The sequence below is a fragment of the Nematolebias whitei genome, chromosome 23 (assembly GCF_014905685.2).
Source record: "Nematolebias whitei isolate Nwh7 chromosome 23, NemWhi1, whole genome shotgun sequence".
NCBI classification, from domain to species: domain Eukaryota; kingdom Metazoa; phylum Chordata; class Actinopteri; order Cyprinodontiformes; family Rivulidae; genus Nematolebias; species Nematolebias whitei.
The window spans coordinates 15,861,209-15,878,608 of NC_056520.1; positions in this window are offsets into that span (position 1 = coordinate 15,861,209).

A 17,400-nucleotide genomic window follows, 5' to 3' on the forward strand; every position below is an offset into this window, starting at 1 on the left:
ATTATAGTCGGGGACTGCTTGAAGGCAGCCACAAATTATCCACCTGAAAGGGGTCTTGCTCTTTGATCAGGTTTAATACAGCCCGAACCACAATGTGTACCCCGACAAACTTCATATCAAAATGAACAGCTCATAACTGAGATCTGTGCTATTACTGTTACTGACGTTTCAAGTTACCATAACTTAATTAGCAAACAAAGATGTCATTTTTCTCCATGAAAAACTAACTGCCACAGTGAGGTCACATGGCCTAGAGTAGAGAGGTCTCTGAGCAAAAAACTGATCAACTTTTGGAGCCATTTTGGTTTAAGATGGCTGCCACAGCTACCGCAGAAAACCCAAAATTGGCAAAAATTGCCAGATATTGAGCAGAAATTTGGTACGGTCGAAGCTTAGAGCAAGTTGTTATACATTGCTAATTCAAATCACAAAACCAAGATGGTCACCTTAGCTAAAAGCAAAAAATATATAACTCAGCTATTTTAAAATATATTGAGCTGAAATTTGGTGTGGTGTAGGGGTTGAACGAGTATATCATTTTTAAACTCGACATTAACATAATAAAACCCGAGTAGAACTCGAGTATTTGATGACGTCATAGATCTCAAGATACAAAAATAAATAAATAAATAAAACTGCAAAAAAAGGTAATTATTTACAAAAAAAAAAAGACCAACAAAACATTGGGAGCGTATATTATGCTCCTACCAATTATCATACTGCAAATAAGTCACAGGAAAAACTAAACTATTAGTTATTATTATTAAACTGCAAACATGAAGAAACACGCAGCATGTCAAAAACAAAACTTAAAACAGTTGGGGGAGGAGGGGGGTTGACCACCCCGCACCACCGCAAGCTGTGGTGCGCATTAAGTTTAGTTTTAGAGATTAATATGTTTTGCTTTTTGTTTGTGAAACAAGGTCAGAGGAAGCTGGTTCTGGTTCGGTGGATTGGACCCGGTGTTACACCATATTCTGTGACCTGCAACAGTGCAACACCGCCCCCTATTGTCATACGGTGGTCACATAATATGACGTCACTATGGATACTCAACATTACATTTTTAACCTCGATAGATGTCCTAGCAATCGATGTGTAGATTACTCGAGTACTCTGTTAATGCCCTAGTGTGGTGGAAGCTGAGAGCAATGTTTCATAAATACTGAATCAAAATAAAATTCAAGATGGTCACCAAAGCTAACTCAACTAGTTTTACACATACAGAGCTCGAATTTGCTGTGGTTATAGCTGAAAATGTTCCCCATCACGCACTGAATCCAATTCAAAAATCCAAGATGGCATCAAAGCTTAAAAGAAAAAAATACCATAACACATTGATGTTTTGCCATGTTGAACTGAAATTTGGTGTACTAGTAGCTGACAGCAAATCCCAACATATAGTACTGTCAAATTTAAATTTTAAAATTGGCGCAACGTGGCAGTCCCAATCCAATTTGCTCCAGGAACTTTCTAGATCAAACCTTGCACTTTGTGTATTAATGCATCGTACGTTTATAATAGTTTAAGCACTTCTGGTTGGATAAATTCTGACTTTTGTTGCGGTGTACTGCCTTGTGTAATCAGTTCAGTCGCATTCTAGCCATTTTTGTGTTGGTTTATTTCAATTTGCTGTGGCGGCCATTTGTAAACGGTGTTATACTAGAAGCTTATCAGATGTCGATGCACATTCATTTTAATTTTCTGAAAGTTTCACTCATTGTTAGCAATATATTTGTTACTGACAGATAAACACACACACTTACAAAATAAATTATAGCCTGCGTTTTGCATTTCATTGCAGTGCAATATAAGAAACAGTTAACCGCTGTTATTTTACCTTATGTCTTAACTTTAAAATGTTCCCTATGCGGCCCTGTGATGGACTTGCGACCCGTCCAGGGTGTACCCCGCCCCTCGCACAGTGATTGCTGGACATGGGCACCAGCGACCCCCGTGACCCAAAATGAAATAAACCGGTAAAGATAATGGATGGATGGATGGATGTTCCCTATGCTGGGCTTTAAAAAAAATTGAGTAAGAGAAAGTTTCCATTTCTTCACAGTCAAATGGGTGCACCATCTCAATGGTATTTTAAACAACAGTTTTATTCCACTCTTATCATCTCAGCATGCTCTCCCCCCCTCCTCCCCCTTTTTGTGGGTGAGGTGAACGGGGTGTTAGAAGGGTACTGGATGGTGTAGGAGGGGAATGATAAGCTAAACCTCGTGGGATGGCAGTGAACTTGTTCGCAGCAGTACACTGGTATCCTGCAGCCATTGATGAGCCCGATACGTTTAATTGGGGTGGTCCATTTCCCTTCCTGCTCATTCCCCCTCCCTCCTAACCTCCTCCCACCACTCTTCAAATCCACTCCTCCTTGTCATTTCTACCATGACTGTAGGCTGATGGGGGGAAGAAGGGGGGGAGGGATGAGAGGGAGAACAAGATCCCCCTACAAAATAGAGATAAAGAAAAAATGTAATACTTCCACATTTTCCAGTGCTTCTTTCATCATTATTCAAAAATTAGTTTTTAATGCAATGAGTAGCTCCAATCATGTTAAGGTCTGCATGATTCAGATAGTATCATAATTACAATTAGATTACATTACCGCAATCAGAGAAAGGGGGGATCGTTAAGAGAAGGAATATAAATTGCTTTAGTTTTACAAGTACTGAGCAAGCAGAAATTTGAATTAATCTCCACTTAAACATCTTCCCCCTTGCAGAACTGCAAAGCATGCTAGTTTCTTTCAGGCCATCAATACAAATTAAGAGGGAAGTATGATTTTTTTTTTTTTTTTTTTTCCACCCAGACTTTCTGAGCATTTTCACATTTGAAGTTTTATTCTAAAAGCTTACATTCAGCTTCACAGTCAAGTCACGGTTTGGGTTCAAAAGTTTCTTAGAACAAAGAAATTATATACAAGTGGGCAAGTGGTTGGGACCATACTAGATGGATTTACTGGTCCGTACAAGACTGTACTTAGCCAGGCTGACCATGTCAACCAGTTGGTGCTTGGGTAGAGCATAAACGTACAGATTAATTTGGTTGTGTCATTACAACCAGGGTTTTAACAGACTACTCAAGTAATCGACTGGTCGATTCCTAGGACATCTGTCCAGTTTTTAAATTTCACATTGAGTATTCGCAGTGACATCATTGCGTCACGTGATCCACATCAAGCTACTAGTAGAAGCTACCAAATGGATTCCTCCCAGCAGATGGACTGAGTGGAGCAGGCCCAGTCTTGGCAAACAGGTAGAAATACATCAATAGTGTGGAAATATTTCACTAAAGATGAATCTTCCGGTTCAACTACCGTAAGGAAACAGAAAATGAATCAACTTCCTGACTGTTTGGAGCTCGTTGCGAACCGATGTTATACCATATTCTGTGACCACCGTATATTGTTACCGTAGGGGGCGGTGTTGCATGCACTGTTGCAGGTCACAGAATATGGTGTACCACAGGGTCCAATCGACCGAACCAGAAACAGCTTCCTGTGACCTTGTTTCACAAACAAAAAGCAAAAAATATTAATCTCTAAACCTATAAAGAAAAAAACTATACACATATTAATCTCTAAAACTAAACCTAATAGTGCACCACAGCTGGCGGTGGTGCGGGGTGGTCATCCGCCCCACTGTTTTTAGTTTTGTTTTTACGTGCCACATGTTTCTTTCACTTTTGCAGCTTAATAATAATAACTAATAGTTTTGGTTTTCCTGTGGCTTATTTGCAGTTTGATAAATGGTAGGAGCATAATATATGCTCCCAATGTTTTGTTGGTCCTTTTTTTGGAAAAAATAAATGACATTGTTTTGCGGTTTTATTTTCATCTTGAGATCATATGACATCATCAACTACTCGAGTTCTACTCAAGTAGTATTATGTTAATGTCGAGTTTTAAAATTATGTAGTCGTTCAACCCCTAATTACAACTCAATAAAATTCATTATTTTCTTCTTCTATTTGGGGGGGGGGGGGGGGTGATTTGATGAAATTAAAGCAATTGCCCAATGCATATCAGCATACAAGAAAAAAAAAGTTGTTTATTTTACAAAAGTATTCAAATTAATTAGTATCACAGGTGGCTTCAAGCATTTCATCTGACTCTTTAAAGGGAACAAAAAGCCACTGTGATTGTGTGCACTGCATTGAACATGGAGCAGAAAAAACAAAGGTTAGAGCTGTCTGAGAAACTCAGAAATAAGATTATAGAGATCAAAGTTCGTGCTCAAAAATCCAGGTAAAAAAATCCAACAAAGTTCAGTCAGGTCATCTGGATGATTTATTTTTTATTTTTTTGAGAAGTCTCATCCTTCATCCAAACGACTTCATAAGTCCAAGGTGCCACAACAAGCTCAGTCTCACAAACAGCACACTCACATAGTGGGCCAACCAGTTTGCTGGTGATAAGATAGCTTCTGGAGTCCGCCCTCTCCCCCGTCGGCTCCTCTGAGGAAGCCATAGCCAAAGTGGTTCAAATCATTAAAGTTCATGCGCAATAATCCAGGTAAAAAAAATCCAACAAAGTTCAGTCAGGTCATCTGGGCATGACTGGATTTGGAAATAGTCCTTTGCACTTTACCTTTGACATGGTTATCTATAATCTTCCAACAAAGTTCAGTCAGGTCATCTGGATGGTTTCTTTTGTTTAGTTTTTGTTGAGACTGATCTTCATTTATTCTAAACATTGACTTCTAAGAGGAGTCACCATGGGAGAGGGCGGGCCCCAGAAACCATCGTATCACCATCAAATTGGTTCACCCACTATGTGAGTGTGCTGCTTGTGGGACTGAGTTTGTTGTGGCTCCTCACACTGATGAAGTCCTTGGATGAAGGACAAAGCATCTCAACAAAATAAAAGAAACCATCCAGATGCCCTGACAACTATGTTGGAAAATGATAGAGAATCATGTCAAAGGTAAAAGCCAAATGACCATCTCCAAGCAGCTTCATGTTCCTCTGACCACAGCTAACAATATTTTTTTAAATGTAGAAGGTCTATAGGACTGTAGCCAACCATTCAGGATGTGAAAGGACAGTGCAGATGGCAGAAAAACAACTGTGAAAAAAAAAACATAAAAAAACATTTAAGCAGAACTCCCAAGGTACATCACTTTTTGATTACATATTTTGTCACATTTTGAGTCATAATCATACAAGAAGTCCAAAGAGGCTCCACTATTGAAAGAGAAACACAAAAAGCTAAACCAAATGTATGTTGACAAGCCCCAAAGTTATTGAGAGAAGTTTCTGGGATTACTTTTATTGTCTTTCAGCTACTCCTTTCTCAGATGTCCCCACAGTAAATTGTCTCCATATACATGTTCTATTGGCAGTCCAGGGGGAGACCACTTTATTCATCACCTCTATGCTAAAGATGCTGTAAGCAGCTATAAAAGTGAGGACTTTTTTTTTTGTCCCAATTTTATCTTTTTAAAATAAAAAGTCTTAACAGTTGAGAGCTTGGTGTTTCTGTTGTCAAATGTAGACCCATTTGTCAATTTGCTGAAAGGCAAACTTGCTTGTTCAACATTCATATGGACACGTCACAGCAGCGAGTGTCCTCGTCGTCCTTTAGGAAAGTGCTTTAAAGCCCATTTGGTCACATTATGGAGGATTATCCCAAACAATGCAACAGAAACCACTGACAGACGGAAATATAAACCTTCAGTGGGATCCTTGGAGGATGATTAGGTCTGAAGTTAGCAAATCCCTGATTCACTAATGAATTAAGACTCCAGTGAAGAGCAACATTCTTTTCTTGATGACAGCTGACAATTTTTGAAAATTTCCTTTCAGCTTCAGTACTTAAGCAGACTTATTGCATGAAGGGAGAACTGAAACAAAACATTTACTTTTCCTGTTCAGCTCACAAATTGCACTTTAAACCAATAATATGACCGTTACAGATGGGGGGAGGGGTATGTTTGCTCGTTCACTTCATATTAGTTTCCTTTTTTTTGTCCTGCTTTGTACTTGAATGCAGATCAAAGAGTACTCCCAAATTACCTATCATGCTGGGTATTTATCAGCTCCAAGAACAATCCTGCAGATTCCTCCCAATGCTAAGTGATAGAATATTCATGAAATAAGTACAAAAATAAAGTAATTTTGTCCACACTTTGATAATAAAAAAAAAAAAAAGAAATTTCTCATTCTTGGCCAATTTCTTTTTTTTTTTTTTGTCATTGTTTTCTTGTGTCTCCACTCAGAAAAGGACAGACTTCATTGTGGAGGCAAATCCTTCTTAATTTAGCTGAAAACACGGACTTATATTTACGGGTGAAAAGAAACAGCGATACATTACGGTCAAACAATGTGATAATGGTGATAGGACGGCGCATTGTGCTTGTTTGTAAAGCAATGGTGCAGAGGCCCATAATAGACCAGCATTCAATCCCTGACTTCAGTAATGACTTCGGTAAACAGAGCTTTCAAAATGAGTTTCTAAATCAGTGCATAGAGGCAAAAGAGAGGGAAGGGAGGAGGGGGGGAGAAGTGGGGGGTTGTGGTCTTCAACACCCTGGCTTTAATCAGGCATTAGGAAAAGGGAGTGAAGATGTTATGAAAATGCGGCGCTGGCCTTTGTTCGGCGTCTGTCATGGCATTGACTTCCCTGACACAATGCTACAATGCATGACGGATCAAAGTAATTAAAGTTCCAATAATTTACCTTCCTCTGTTGCGTGTCAAGTCTGCCAGACCGGCTGCTCTCAGGCCCTTCATTGATTTCCTCACCACTATCAGAGCGCAATCCTTAAAGACAGGGAGACTCTAGGGCAGGGCGTGAGTGTGAGCGACTGTGTGTGTGTATTTTAATAACTTTCCATGCTCATATAATAGCAACGCTTCAGATGTTTAACCATTAATGATCAGGGACAGATGACGGAGATAGAAGAGTGGAGTGCATCTGAACCCTCCTCACCCATTCCCTTTATGTCAAATCACTCTGAAGTTTCTGTCAAATGCACGGAGGTTTTATGCTTCCTCTCCAGCTCAGAGTGGACAAACTGTGGCTCGTCCGCTTCACCTTGTTAAACTTCAGAATCGGAGCGAGAATCCCCCAAATCCATATGGGATTCAGGCGCCAGTATGTGAGGATTGTGAAATCATTATCAGTGCACAGAGGAGTATTTCTGTCTGCCGACGAGGCCTGGGATTGATGTAACGCTTAAGAGAGACTCCCTGTTGTCGTGGCAGCTCAGTTTCTCCACAACAGGATGAAGAAAGAAGAAAAAAAACTTCCCTCACTCGTGCATTTTAGGTTACTTTGTCATCTTCCTTCCTTCGGTTTTCCCTCTAAGGCACGACAATGTGTCATTGTCATTTTGCAGCCAGTTTCTGCTGCATGAGGTGGTGGCGGTAAAAGAAACGGTGAGGGGGTAGTGTGTGTGGAGGGGGAGAGTTTCTTTTGAAGGCTTACTACCCCCAAACCCGACTCTCCTCCCCTGACGAAAGTTAAATGGTTGAAGTATTCCTGTTCTGAGATGTGATTAGCATGTCACACATTAAAAATGCCATATTAAATAATCCCATCCTTCAGGCTTTACTTCCTCACCAGGTATTAGCTTAGACGAAGAATAATCCTAAGCTATTTGGAAGTAGGGAATCCACATAAAGATCTTGGCATTTGCTGTTTGAATTTTTCCCGATCTGCCTGCTAGGTGCGTTGCTCAACCGTCTTACAGCGCAGACAGCGAGGGAAGCGGAGCCAGAGCGCTTAGAGCTCACCGCCACGGCGCCAGGTTTTCCACGTCTAATCTCGTCTTTCTTCTGCTTCCCCATCAAGACACAACCTCTACATTTCTTTCCCCACAAGCTGAGGTGCAGCGTAGTGCAGGAGTCACAACTGAAAGTGTCTCTCTGTACGACTGGTGAATGTCAAATAGTTATACACACACTGCAGCTCAGGTTCTTATTTGTTTAGCAATAATATCCATCCATCCATACCGCTTCTTCCTTTTCAGGTCATGGGGGTCACTGGTGCCCATATCCAGCAGTCACTGTGCAAGAGGTGGGGGACACCCTGGACAGGTTGCAAGTCCATTACAGGGCCACATAGAGACTAACGAGACAAACAGCCCAACAAAGTTAAGTCAGGTCCCCTGGACAGTTTCTGTTTTTGTTGAAACGTTTCATCCTTCATCCAAAGGACTTCATCAGTCCAAGAAGCCATAACAAACTCTGTCCCGTAAGTGGCTTACTCACATAGTGGGCCAACCAGTATTATGGTGATAAGATAGTTTCTGGAGTCCGCCCTCTCCCCCGTCGACTCCTCGGAGGCAACCATAACCAAAATGGTTCAAAACATCTAAGTTCATGCTCAATAATCCAGGTAGAAAATCCAACAAAGTTAAGAGACAAACAGCCGTTCACACTTTCACTCTCACCTAGGGACTATTTAGAGTTACCACTCAGTCTAAGATGCATGTTTTTGGTCTGTGGGTGGAAGCTGGAGTACCTAGAGAAAACCCACACATGCACGGAGAGAACACTCCACCCAGAAAGTCCCCCGGTCACGATTTGATCCGGCGATTTTCTTTCTGAGAGGCAACAGCTCTGAGCTATCTGCTGGAAGCATCGTTCCAAAAACAAAGACATGATGTTGTTTTGTGAATAAGTTTTGGTCATTTGAAATTTGACATTGGAAGAACATAAAGTTGCAAATGTTCAATAAAAACTGTAGAACTGTGGTAATTGTGAAAACAAGACCTGGTCACCAAAGGCTAGAAACATGACTGGGTAAATAAAGAACATCCCAATGCATCGGTGAAAAGTAAAGAAAGAAGAGTTCAACAAGAACAAGGTCAAGGACCAAAAATAGAACTTAATTGTGGGTTTTGTCAAGACTAATTAAAAAAGACAATGTTGCAAGAGTGCCTGACCACATCTAAAGGCTATGATCATTGACTAGAGTTCATCTCTGCATTCAATTGTAGACCAACTATTCCTTGAAGAATGTTATTGCCTTTTTATGCCAGAGATTTATACTAGGCTGTTATGTTGATAAAAGACAGAATTTTAGCCATTTTGGTCAAACCTAAAAAATAATGCACAATCTCATGTGGTACTGCAAAATGTCCGACTATATGTACAGAGTATGTGTTGTAAATCCATCATCTATTTTAGCTCAATATCTGTTAACTTGATTGAGTTATGGCCTTTTTGTGTCGGAAAATGTCGATTAGCTGTGGCGGCCATCTTGTATTAGACAGAGTCCAAAAGTTAATCAGCTGCAGTTGTACACCCGTTGACTGCTTTTTGAGAGTTTAATTTAAATCTAAGGGTGCAACGATTGCAGTTTTCTGGCCGATCACCAATTTTAAAAGTCTGACCTGCCGATTCCGATTTTGGCCGATACTGATTTTGTTTTATAAGCGACACTTCAGGTGTTATCATAAGGTTACAATGCACCTTCAATTTTCCAATATTATTTTATTGAAAAACAGACCCTTGAACAATATCCTAGAAACAATACAAGCTTGTTTTAACTGGTCATGAGGTTGTGTTTTGAAATATAAATGAAGTTCATACAATTGTTAAAACAAACAAAAACAAAATCGGTTTCTCATGCAAGTATGGTCCGATTTCCAATTTCACCCCTATTTAAATCCTAACAGTAGTTTATCAGATATTTCACCAAGAAACAAACACAAGCTCACACAAATATGAGCAAAAACTGTTGGTTAAATCCAACAAAGTTCAGTCAGGTTATCTGGATGATTTTTGTTTGTTTGTTAGTTGAGATGTTTCCTCCTTTATCCAAAGGATTTCATCCGTCCAAGGAGCCAGAAACAAACATTGCCACAAGCAGAACTTTGATGTTTTGCGCCACTTTGGCTATGGCTGCCTCAGAGGAGTCGATGGTGGAGAGGGTGGGCCCCAGAAACCATCTTATCACCATCAAACTGGTTGGTCCACTATGTGAGTGTGCTACTTGTGGGACTCAGTTTGTAGTGGCTCCTCGGACTGATGAAGTCCTTTGGATGAAGGACGAAATGTCTTAAAAAAAAAAAAAAAAAGCAACTGTTCAGATGACCTGACTGAACTTAGTTGGATATTTACCTGGATTACTGGGTATGAACTTTGATTATTGGTTAAAGTTTCTGACAAACTAAAATAAAATTATAACAAAAACAAAAACACTGTTGAGGCAGCAAACCTACAAAAACTTTTAGTTTTAAAATAAACTACATTAAGAAAACACAAATCTTGGCAGTAGCAGTTAATACCAGTCTGGATTATGAGGCGACTTGTTGTCCTGTACTTACCTAGATTGTACCCAATACACATTGTACTGTACACATACCAGGTACACACAGCACAGGTACCAGGTATTATGTGTTGCTACAGTTTACTTTGCAATACAACAAATGTTCTTGTGTTTTCAACCATCATATGATGTCCAATAATTTTAATTTATTTTGCACTAAGTTATGATACATTTTTTGTAAAATAGGCTCAACTTAGATAAAAGTACAATTTCACACATGTTTGTCACAGTTCATACCATCATTGCAGCTGTGAAGCTGCTGGTGAGTTGTTTCCCCTCCCTAATAAGTCCACAGTTCATGTGACATGATGAAGAATTCAGTAGCTTCTGATGAAAACAAACCCATTACACAACAACCACTGAAAAAAGCTGGAAAAAACAAATCAGTCTACCTTGTGTAGCTAACTAAAGATTGCCTGGAGGCGAGCCGAAATGATGCTGCAATCAAAAAGTAGGCCTAATGTTCACCTTATGTTCTTGTATTCAATGAGTGGTGCGATGATGTGAAATCTGATCATGATGGGCCCTCGAGGTAGATTTTGTTGCAGCTGATAAACTTACTGATGCAATGATTTCAATTTTTCAGGGCTATATATCAGAAAAGTCCCAGTTCTGCCCAGACACTCAAGTATTCATGCTCTCCTTTACACAGCACCTATTATATATATATATATATATATATGTATAAAACAAAATATTTGTATTAACGTTACACCATCAGAATGAAGACATCGGTGGATGTCATGGAAATATAAGTGTTTTTCTGGCTAACAAAAAAAGCTTTAAACTGCGTGAGTTTGTTTTGATCCCTGCTTGGAGGTCATCGCCCCGTGGCTGTGGATGGTTAATTATCATCGTGCAAATGGGTCACGGTTGTCATTCCTTCTGGTCACATGACTGTATTCATCGAACATATTTTCTCCCTTTTTTAAAACCTTGGATGACAATGGAGCTACAGTGGAGGGGAAACTCCTCTAAATTTCCCCTCAAGTGAAAGATTTGTAACGCAGTCACAAGTCACTGCAGTTCAGAGGTACTTGTAGTGAAGAGATCAGGTCGTGACCTCAGCTGGAGGTCTTAAAACGCAAAAATACTCGCTCTGAAAAACCTCATTTCATGTTTGTCAAGAATTTTGCCAAACTATCTTGTGAATGGGATGAAAAGGGCCTTTTTTTATTTAACTTTTTCTCTCAAGCTGTTCCATTTTTGTCATAAATTTCCAAACAGATGCTTTGAGGAACATTTCTGACTTCAGTGTGTTGCTCAAAATACTAAAAACTGTTCTGCTACTACAAAATCCACAAATCAGATGATACTGCACTTACTCTGTAGGGATGACATGATTTATTTCCAAATACTCATCAAGCTCTCCTCTACGGTTCAGTAAGAAACACGACAGAGACTGAGAAGTTTCCTGATGCCATGTCTTTGTTTAGGCCAGTTATCGCTCTATAACATAAAAGCAGACACTGGAATATAGAAAATTAAGATGAAAAATGAAAATCTAGCTATAGGAGTTCAACATGAAGTGCTTTTATATTAGAAGTATTGCTAGGCCCTGTTCACACGGGAACTCGATTTCCAAAACCATAGTTTTCCTTCTAAATACAGCAGTTTCGACAAATGTGTTCATCCACATGGAAACACACAGTGCTTCCCCTACATTACTTGCCTTGGCAGGGCGCTCATCTCTTCAGGACGACCGAGACACATCTTGTGTTGCACACTGTTTGTACCAATCGAGTGTGTGTGTGTGTGTGGGGGGGGGGGGGGGGGGGGGGTAGACAGCTCAGCATGAGGGAAACACTACCTAGCTTTTTAGCTAGTGCATCTGTATTGTGCGCCACTAGCTTAGCACTAACTCAGTGCCAGCAGTTGTCTACAGTGTGGGGGCGGGGGCGGTAGGTAGGGCGCTCAGTTCTGTTGGCAGGGCGGGGCGCCCTGCTTGTATGATGGTAGGGAAAACACTGAAATATGACCCAAATTCTCCAGTAGCTATAACCATTAACTCAGTGTTGTATAGATTCTAATCCACAAATACAATAAACAATTTTGGGTAGACTATCCATTGAGAGATGGGGAGATGAGGTTTCCTCATGAAATATAAAATGGTTCAAGATCAATCATTTATACACAGTTGTCAATTTTTTTTTAACTATTCTAATTTTTCATGTTTTTAAACGTATACTCAATATATGTTATCAATTTTTTTCTGTAATGTTTGCTTTTCAATTGTTAAAGACGTGCGCTGGATGCAGGCCACTGGACCCGGAAACCCACTCCAGCTTCCCCCAGCTCGGACCTCCCTCAGAAGTGGTAACCCAAAATATCAATAAATCAAGGAAACGTCATCCATCCATCCATCCATCCATACATACATACATACATCCATTATCTTTACCCGCATATGCCATTTTGGGTCACGGGGGTCGCTGGTGCCCATGTCCAGCAATCACTGTGCGAGATGCGGGGTATACGCTGGACGGGTCGCAAGTCCATCACAGGGCCGCATAGAAACAAACAAGACAAACAACCATTCACTCTCTCATTCACACCTAGGGACAATTTAGAGTTACCAATCAGCCTAACATGCATGTTTTTGGTCTGTGGGAGGAAACCGGAGCACCTGGAGAAAACCCACGCATGCATGGAGAGAACATGCAAACTCTACCCAGAAAGGTCCCTGGACCGGGGTTTGAACCAAGGACCTGCTCGCTGAGAGGCAGCAGCTCTACCAGTTGCGCCACCGTGCTGCCCCAAGGAAACGTCAATTAAGTTTTATCAATTATATTAAAACAAGGCAGGAAAATATTACAGTTTACAGCGCTGGCTTTCCTGGGACAGTTCGACACGAGCAGGAACCGTAAGGGGCGATGTCCCATGTCATTACTCATTTATAGGGTTCTAGACTCCTCCTTCTCAGAAGGGGAGCTCAACCTGTCAGTGTATGAGGGGGCGTGACTAAGTGTGATCTCAATGGATCTTATGTGGTTATGACGTGTACGGAAATATGAGACGGTGCTTCAAAAGCCTTCCTACGTGACGTAGCATGCAGAAATAAACTATTCCTTGATGTATATTGAATCCCTGGGAGACACTTTTTTTTTAGAGCTGCTGGCCCAGTTTAACCTAGTCAGAACCGGGTGATAATTTCAGTATAATCCCGTCTCTGTGCAGATCAAAGAACCCCATGACCAGTCTAGACAAAATATCTTAACATAATTGTTGACAGTTCAGTAAAGTGATTGAAACATTTTTGGACTTCGATTATTTGATGTAATGTAATTTGATGTAGAAAGGGTTGTGTTCATCTGCCTTGCTTGATCATTAAGTAATACAGTATAAAGAGGTTTTTGTGTAGTTGAGAAACTGGCATCTGTAGCACAAATGAAAGCATGCACTTGGGGTTGTAAGTGAGATTAGACGTGGGTCTATGACATCATTGATTTCAAAAGGTTGTGTTTAGACCATCCTAAGCATCCTCCCCCACTCCCCCCTTACTTGACGGAACCGTCAATTAAGTTGAGTTCGGAATCGAGCCAGACTCTGTCCCTGCTCGTTGTTGTCTGACTCTACATATGAATCCTCCAGCCTGTGGTTGTCTGTGGGCTCCTGCCCACAGGCAACTGCTTGGTTAGCTCAGCACTCACCCCTACCACTCTTTTAGGGCCGGATATTTTTTTTTAAAGGTAAACGCGGAAATGCTACTTGAAGAGGGAGATCGTATGCTGTTGTGTTTAAAATTAATGTTTGTGTCATTATTTTCAGTTTACATATCCAATATAAGTTTTATTCATTCAAGGCAGTTATATTTGTTCATAACTTTATTATTAGTAAACCTGGGAGTTACTGGATCCTAGCAAACAGTTACCGGAACACACCCTGTCAAAATATGAGAGTTCCCGGATCCTGTCCTGGCAGGATCCAGCTCAAATTAGGCACTGGTTATAAGCGTAAAAGCAGAAGAATTTAAATGGTAACATCCCGCTGCTCCCACTGTGCTTGAAAACTCTATAAACACAAGAGGATACTTGTTTAAAAATCCCAATCATAGCTCAGTTTTATGCATTTAGGGGGACAACCGATGCTGTCTCCAGTTCATCCAGCCGAACAAACTCATACATTGTGCATCTTTTTTTTCTTCTTCAAAATGTAGCTAATTGTTGCATTAATGGGCCTGTTTCTCCTTTTCTACCAGTGTGGACTGTAAGTCAAAACCAAGCTCAGAGCCAAGCTGGAGGGAAGAATGAACAATGATCTCTACACATTTAGCACCAAAATGAGAGGACGCTTGTTGCAAATGCAAAAATGATGGCCTGTTTTGTGTGCAGCTGGCTCATATATGCATTTTTGGTACCAAAAGCAAGAAGCAGAAATAAAAGAGACTATTTACTGATAAGTTTAGGCTGTCTGAAGGAATAAACGCAGACAGGAGATAAATCACTACTGTGGGCTCTACAGTTTCAAAAGTACTTTTTTATTCTTTCTCAGGGGCCATTTGGGGGTTCCCTGCATTTAAATTTAGAAATTTAGTTTTATCTCTTGTGTTATGTTCATTATTTTTCTCTCAGTGAATGATGGCTGAAGTTGTAACTAAAGCCAGGTGGCAGAAAATGCTTGAAGGAAAGAGGAGTTTGTTGCATGGGTGAACATTGTCCATCCACTGTGGGCCTGTTGCGATGTGACCTGAGGCGCTAAAAGTGCAAAAAATCTCCATGTGTTCCTCCAGCATGTATTTTCAATGCAATTAATGCTGTTCGGGTTCTGGGTTTTTCTCTCCCATGAACTCACAGAGGAGCCCTTTTTAAATGGATTTCTTTACAGGGTTGCATTTCATAAAAAAACATAAAGAGTTTAGATTTCCTGCACTATTATTTGTGTAATTCAAGAGGCGTGTAATGCCATTAATACAGTTACTGTGCTGAGTGTTATGCAAACGCAACTGAAGCCAAACACAGTGGAAACAAAGCTTCTCCTCTATTTGTCTTTGACAATACACGGATGGATTACGCCCAGAAACCATGAGTTATTCAATTTCCACCTGGAGAAGCTTAGCTCGCATTCATCATATTATGAGCGTATCTGCTCGATTGGATATAATTCACACCTCGACGGAAGCTTACACCTGCTTGAGGGAATTAAGGCTGAGGCCTTTAATAAACGTTTAAACCTGTCAGACAAATGAGATAAGTGCATTCATGACCTGTTCCTCCTGTTCGCCGCCTTAATACTATCTGAGGGGATCCTCTCCCATACCTGCGGAAAGTCGGGCATCCTGCCTCGCTCTGCGAGACTTGAAAGAGGCCCTTCGGAGCAGCAGGGAGCCAATTCGCTGTCAGAAGCAATTAGAAATGTATTTGACGAAGGTCACTGAGCGTCACAGAAAGTGACAGGAACGGCGGTATTTGGAGAGGAAGTAAAAGCTACAATTTTCCCCACTCGTTCATTATAGGAGCCTCCTTTTGAGTGTGTGTGGGTATAGAGGGAGGGGTGATGCTACGAGTGGGGCCCTGCCGAAAAAGACAGTAAGCGGATGCAAACTTCCCACTGAGAGAATTTCTCCAGGTCGAATGCAAAACGTTCACGACTAATCATCCGCGCAGTGGAAACGCCAGCTGCGGCCCGTGGTAGGATTATCATTCTCATAGACCTCTTACTGAGCTTTTAGCTAAATGAAAAATCTGCTCCATAGCCTAGGGAGAAGGCAGCATGCAGATAAGAAGGAAGAGTGTTTACCAAGAGGCTGTGCCGGTGAAAAACAGAACAGGTTTTTTTTTTCTGTGCAATGTAAAAATGGTAGGAGAAGAAATCATTAAGCAGGCAAGGAAGGGGAAATAAACAGCAAGAGAAAGAAAATAGACTAGAAAGGAGAAAAGATCAATGTATTTACACGATTCATTTGTGATAAAGTTCTTCTGGGCTCATTAATTTAATGTTTCTGTCTACCTTCTGTCCTCGGGGCAACATGCAATTTGTTATTCTATTGTTCTCCGCTCCCACACTGCTAACATTTTCCGTTCCGAAGCTGACTTATAATCTTGAATCTCAAACGACAGCGGAGGATAATCGAATCGTCGTCGGGCGCCGCCGCCACCTTTGGGCTTGATCAAATGAAATAATCAGTTTTAAAATGAGGCAGAGGTCAGCGACGGATGCAGTAATCTTATGAGGCTCTTTTCCCTACCCTGCAGACACACACACAAACACACAACCTAAGGGTAATGGATCTCTATTAGCACTCTATTACCGACATCTGCAACAACGGAGCAGTGCGCCAAACATTGCTAACAAGGGCAATGTATTTGGAAGTCACTAGCTTGCTCCCTCCGGACGCTGCTTCTCATTATGAAGCTATCAGGACCGTTCTGTTTGCCCGGACACCGCGGTGGAGGGAGGAGGACTGAAGATGGAGCAGAGGGGCACTGAAATAACAATTAAAGGGACTCCGTGGCGGTCCCACCACAAAGCTGTTAGGGGTTTAGGGGTGGTTCCCAAGGGTGCCCTTGAAGTCCGGTTGCTCTTGACCTTCCTCTTCTGATCTGACAATGCCTAAGCAGGAGGTTATAGTTTATTATTACGTGGCTTAATTCATGACCAACTCTGAGGTTTGGAGTCAAACGTGAGTGGCCAAGTGCGTAAATGATTTACAAGCTCAGGGGTTGGTGTAAATATTGAGGAATGACACTGAAGCCCCCCCCCAATACACCCAAACTCCTTGATTTCTCATGCTCCGCTCAAGTCTTAATCAAATAAACCTTAACAGAGACCAAAACAATTTTTCTTTGGAAAATAAAGCGCCTTTCTGTGAACTGGTTCAAAGTGATTACTGTGATTATAGCTCAGTGCAGAGAGGCATTCGATGCGGTCTCTGTCAGAGATATTTTGATCTTGACACGGCTCGTTTTTTGAGCTGGGGGTGGAGAGGGCAACAAGAACCCGTGATATTAAAGACATCGCCCGAGGGCGAAAAACGGGGCCTATCTTAAGAATAAAAGGTTATGACCGCTCCATGGTGATCAGCACCAAAGGAGCTGAAGGTGTTGCTCTAAAGCTGAACGCAGTCAGCAGAATAAAAAAAAACTGCCACTGACACTGTCGGTCACAATGCCTTT